Source organism: Psammomys obesus, unplaced genomic scaffold (genome assembly GCF_907164565.1).
Source record: "Psammomys obesus unplaced genomic scaffold, mPsaObe1.curated_primary_1811, whole genome shotgun sequence".
NCBI lineage: Eukaryota > Metazoa > Chordata > Mammalia > Rodentia > Muridae > Psammomys > Psammomys obesus.
Window position 1 is genome coordinate 2,199,447 of NW_026596427.1, and position 6,248 is coordinate 2,205,694.

The 6,248-nt window shown below is 41.7% G+C and overlaps 1 pseudogene; it reads left to right on the top strand.

Moving 5' to 3' along the window:
• Nucleotides 1-3,107: 3,107 nt before the first annotated feature.
• Nucleotides 3,108-4,157, top strand: LOC129669536 (stearoyl-CoA desaturase 2-like; annotated as a pseudogene).
• The last annotated feature ends 2,091 nt before the right edge of the window (nt 4,158-6,248 follow it).

A 6,248-nucleotide genomic window follows, 5' to 3' on the forward strand; every position in this document is an offset into this window, starting at 1 on the left:
GAAATAAACCCACACACTTATGGACACCTGATCTTTGACAAAGATGCCAAAACCATTCAATGGAAAAAAGATATCATCTTCAACAAATGGTGCTGGGGTAACTGGATATCTACATGTAGAAAACTGCAAATAGATACTTATAACCCTGCACAAAACTAAAGTCAAAGTTGATCAAAGACCTCAACACAAAACCAGACACATTAAATCGGTTAGAAGAAAAATTGGGGAAGACCATAGAACTCATTGGTACAGGAGAAAACTTCCTGAACAGAACACCAACAGCACAGGCTCTAAGAGTAACAATCAATAAATGGGACCTCATGAAACTGAAAAGCTTCTACAAGGCAAAAGACACCGTCATCAAAACAAAGCAACTGCCTACAGATTGAGAAAGAATCTTCACCAACCCTTTATCTAACAAAGGACTCATATCCAGTATATATAAAGAACTAAACAAGCAGAAAAGCAGCAAACCAAGTAATCCACTTAAAAAATGGGGAACAGAGCTAAGCAGAGAATTCTCAATAGAGGAATATCCAATGGCAGAGAAACACTTAAAGAAATGCTCAACCTCATTAGCCATTAGGGAAATGCAAATCAAAACAACACTGAGATTTCAGCTTACACCCATCAGAATGGCCAAGATGAAAAACTCAAATGACAACACATGCTGGAGAGGTTGTGGAGAAAGAGGAACCCTCCTCCACTGCTGGTGGGAATGTAAACTTGTACAACCACTCTGGAAATCAATCTAGCATTTTCTCAGACAACTAGGAATAGCGCTTCCTCAAGATCCAGCCATACCACTCCTAGGCATATATCCAAAAGAGGCTCAAGTACACAAAAAGGACATTTGCTCAACCATGTTGGTAGCAGCTTTATTTGTAATAGCCAGGAGCTGGAAACAACCCAGATGCCCCTCAACTGAAGAATGGATGCAGAAATTGTGGTACATCTCTATAATGGAATATTACTCAGCAATGAAAAATAAGGAAATCATGAAATTTGCAGGTAAATGGTGGGACCTGGAAAGGATCATCCTGAGTGAGTTGTCCCAGAAGCAAAAAGACACACGGTATATACTCACTCATATAGACATACAACATAGGACAATCCCACTAAAATCTGTGCATCTAAAGAAACTAAGCAAGAGAGAGGACCCTAACTAAAATGTTCAATCCTCATCCTGAAAGGCAAAGTGGATGGACATCAGAAGAAGAAGAAAATAGGAAACAACCTAGGAACCTGCTACAGAGGACCTCTGAAAGCCTCTGCCCTCAGACTATCAAAGCAGATGCTGAGCCTGATGGCCAACTGTCGGGCAGAGTGAATGGAATTTTATGTAAGAAGTGGGAAATAGTAAGAGCTGGAGGGGACAGGAACTCCACAAGGAGAGCAACAGAACAAGAAAATTTGAACACAGGGAACTTCCCAGAGACTCATACTCCAACCAAGGACTATTCATGGAGATAACCTAGAACCCCTGCACAGATGCAGCCCATGGCAGTTCAGTGTCCAAGTGTCCAAGTGGGTTACCTAGTAATGGGAAGAGGGACTGCCTCTGACATAATCTGATTGACCTGGTTTTTGATCATCTCCCCCTGAGGGGAGAGCAGCCTTAACAGGCCACAGAAGAGGACAGTGCCGCCACTTTTGATGAGAACTGATAAACTAAGATCAGAAAGGAGAGGAGAACCTCCCCTATCAGTGGACTTGGGGAAGGGCATGCATGCAGAAAGGGGAGGGAGGGTGGGATCGTGAGGGGAGGAGGGAGGGGCTTATGGGGGGATACAAAATTAATAAAATGTAATTAATAAAAAATAAAAAAGTTAAAAAAAAGAATTAAAAACAAAAAAAAAATTTAGGGTGCACAGTTATAAGAATTTACCATCAAGGTTATGTTACCTTTTTTGTGGAAAAGTAGATTGAGGACTTTTGATGATTTTGCAAATTTACAAAGGGCCATGCTTTGCCATATCCAGAAAAAAAGGATGCAGAAAACAAAAAACCATCGTCAATATACTTCAAAATTCTTTAAGAAAATACTTTGAATTCTGAATGCAAATGATCATATTTCATAAAAAATATTCACTAGCAGAGAGAAAGCATCATTGATTATTTCACATAAATGTCATTGGGTGACTTTTTTCAGGAATTCAATACATTTATCCAAGGTTAGACTAATCTAGATTGCAGATTAAGATCAAATTAAATGCACTTCTTGCAACATTAAAATGTTCAAAAGGATGGGAAAGATAAAATATCTTTCAAATTTATAATTTAAAAAATTGATACTTGTTGATTTAAAGGTGCCAGGAATCACTATTATACATACATACTTGTATGATTCTGGTAGGCAATAGTTTCTTTATAAAGAAAACTAGATGTGATGCTCAAGACTTCCACTTCCAGAAATATATATGTATACCTCCTTACAAACATTAATTTATAATTTAGACAATAATAAATGCAAAGACTTTTCCGTTCTCTCTGCAAAGAATAATTACAATGAATATAAATTAACTACATACTAAACTAATTGTGCTGATGTTTATTTGAAATATGATTGGCTAAATACACCAATTAAAATGAGATAGGGCTGATATGATGACTTATTGGCTAAAGGAATCTTCTACCAAGTTTGAATAACACCTCACAACAATTGTACAGGCATATATGATCAGATACACACCCAGAAAGACTAATAAAAATTATCAAAAATGTAAAAGACAGTGGCTTTTAATGTAAATAGAACAAATGTTACCAATGGAAAGAATTAAAATATAAAGACTAAGGTAGAGGCATTATTCCTATTCCTGGACACTGGTGGCTGCAAGCTGTGATTTTGGAGTCCTCTCATTTCCTATACTTATCTCTACCCGCGGCTGCCTTGGCCAGACAGCTTTTGATTTTTAATCTGGTCATTGCTCAACAAAATGAACCTAAATAAATACAGGAGTCTATTACCCCAATGCCAGCGCTGGCTTAGGGCTTGTACAGCCCAGCGGGCTGCAGAAACTTAGCCATACCACCCTCAGTCAACTGAGGTCTGAAGCTTGCCACACATTCTCACCCCTGGGAACGTTATCCCAGCATCCTACACCAAGATGCCAGCCCATATACTGCCAGAGATATCAGCCTTTTACTCAGCCTCCACAACCAACACAGCGTCTCTCTCTGGGAGACAGCATAATGGAGGAGAGAAGTTTGAAATGAATACTCACCGCTGGGGATCAGATGTTCCTCCTGATCACTGAGACACCCAACCTACCAGGATGAGGAAGGGCCCCTGCCCAAGCTGGAGTACATCTGGAGAAACTTCATCCTTACAGGGCTGCTGCATGCTGGGATCCCTATAAGGGATCATACTGGTTTCCTTCTGCAAAGTCTACACCTGACTCTTTGCATACCTGCACTATGTAATCAGTGCCCGGGGCTCGACAGCCGGGGCTCATAGCCTGTGGAGCCACAGGACTTACAAGGCCTGGCTGCCCCTGAGAATCTTCCTTGTCAACGCCAACACCATGACTTTCCAGAATGATGTGTATGAATGGGCCCGAGATCACTGAGACCACCACAAGTTCTGAGAGATGCACGCCAACTCTCACAATTCCTAGCGTGGCTTTATCTTCTCTCACGTGGGTTGGCTGCTTGTGCGCAAACATCTGGCTGTTAAAGGGAAGGGCAGGAAACTGGACACGTCTAACTTAAAAGCTGAGAAGTTGGTGATGTTCCAGAGGAGGTACTACAAGCCCGGGCTCCTGCTTCTGTGCTTCATCCTGCCCACGCCTGTGCCTTGGTATTTCTGGAGCGAAACATTTGTGAACAGCTTGTGCTTTAGGACCTTCTTGCGATATGCTGTGGTGCTCAGTGCCACCTGGCTGGTGAACAGTGTTGCCCACCTCTACCAATATCGCCCCTATGACAAGAACACCAGCTCTAGGCAGAACATCTTGGTTTCAATGGTGGATGTGGACAAGGGCTTCCACAACTACCATTATGCCTTCCCCTATGACTACTCTGCCAGTGAGTACCACTGGCAGGTCAACTTCATCACATTCTTCATCAACTGAATGGCTGCCCTCAGCCTAGTGTTGAAGGCCGCTGTCCTACCCAGGATTAAATGGAGTGGAGTTGGAAGCTGCAAGAGTGGCTGAGTTTTGGATCTTCTGGTTTCTAATCCAAAACCCAGCTTGGCAGAGGCTTAACTTTCTGTTAATTACCTACTGAGTATTGCTACCCAAATGCTAAAATGATGACATTAACCCATTCTGGTATGGTCTTGTACAAGGGCAAGTGTATAGAAAGTCAGCAGCTCTTCCTTTTGATGCTAAGCTGATCTTCCCTTCTCTTTTCTTTCCCATTATCTTTTTTTTTCTTTGTCTCTGTTGACCTCATTTCTCAATGCCTCCCAAGCCAGCAGCTGCTCAGCCATAGGTCAGCGCTCACCTTCCAGAGTATACCAACTTTTCAAAGGTCTAAAGTAAAGTCTGTGCCCTACCCCCAATTCTTCTTAAGCTGTTCTGAGTTAGAGGTACAAGAAAATCTTCAGAGACTTCTGTTATTTTTAGCCCAGGCTTTGCCAGGTGGAATGGAAACATAGTTTTATTTGGCAGAGAGCTTGCAAAGCAGGTCAGTGTTAAGGGACCAAATTCAACACACAGGCTGTGATTCTTTAGAGATGTGGAGAGGGGTATCTCTTGTGCTCAGGCATGGAACCTTCCCACACAGCATGCCTTCTCTCCTAATTCTGAGTAAGTGACAACCTTGGGACTTGGTGACATATATATCAGAGTAGTCTAGGGCTGAAAATTTAAAAAATAATAATAATGAAGTAAAAACAATTAGTAGGAAAAGTGGTCTATGTTGAAAAGGGATTTCCTTTTCCTTTGATAACAAGGACGTCGGGCCAGTGCACACCTTAAAATCACAGCACTTAGGAGACAGAGGCAGATGAATCTCTGAGCTCAAGGCCAGCCAGGACTAGATAGTGAAAACCTCTCTCAAATCAATGAATAAAATAATAACAAGGACATACAGAGCAAGGGGTTTTCGGTGAGGCATGTTTGGGATTGATGAGGACAGTCACTCATAGTTTTGTGCTTTCTGTGAGCTGCAGCTCCAACTTTTCGTAAATTCTGTTCTTACATTTTCAAGATGCTGATTGTTCCCATAAATTAAGGATGGCTGTGGCATTTCCATACAACCAGCAATGGGATGATTTTAAGAGTTGAATTTATACATTGCAGTTAAAACTGAAGAGGGAAAAAACAAACAAACAAACAACAAAAAACAAGTCCACCCTGTATCCTACAAACACTCAGTGCTTCCCTCTGGAGAGAAAAAAAAAAGATGCTGAACACATCCTATGTTCCTCTCACTGTTGGGCAGTGTATGATGGAAGACACTAAGCAGCTCCTGGTAACATTCCAAAATAAAGCTTCTGGGAGCCCATGGCCAGGAGCCTTCACAATGTTTTGGGGCACTCTACAGGAGCAGGTTAGATGTTAGCTCTCTTCTGTTCCACTTCTCTTTGCAGTAAAGCTTTCCTTACAGTACTGGTGCATGCCTCCAGCTCTGTGACTATCCAGTCTATATATAGGACTCTGCCTGGGACACATGGCCAAAATTTCTTAGCTCTACCGCATCTGCCTCTTTTCCCCTAGTCATCTTTGTGTGCTGGGGTGGTTCTTTTATGTTTTCTGTTTGTTTGTTTTTCTTCTTCATTTTTGACATTTAGTCTTGCTCTAAGTAGAAATGTCCTGCATTTTTATAGGCAGAAGACACACAGTCCCAACAGCTTTCTCTTGCAGAGATCCTGTATTGTTAGTAAAGTAGATCTGGCTATCCCTTTCCTGTGGTTGTCAGTTTCTCCACCTCTCTTTCCCAGGTTTCTGACACTGAAGTTTAAAGAAAAAGTTTGGCAAACTTTCTAGAAACATCCCTGGCTCTGAGAGGCCCTGTGTCCCTTGAGTCATTCCAAAACAAATGTTCCATTGTGCCATACCAGTGTGCCAATGATAGAGCAAGAAAAATAAGACAAGGTTTCTTTCTTTTTTTCCTTTTTTTTTTTTTCAGCCTCCAATGTGAGTCAAGGCAGAGCATGCTCAATGCTGCTTTCATTCAGCAAAGTTCTCTGGGATAATCAGTCCTCCTGGGTGGCAGTGTGGTTCTTGTAGAAGGAGAGGGGTGCCTTGACTAATTGGGAAGTACAAGAACCAAGGTTGTGTTCTTAAGTGTCTCGGTTC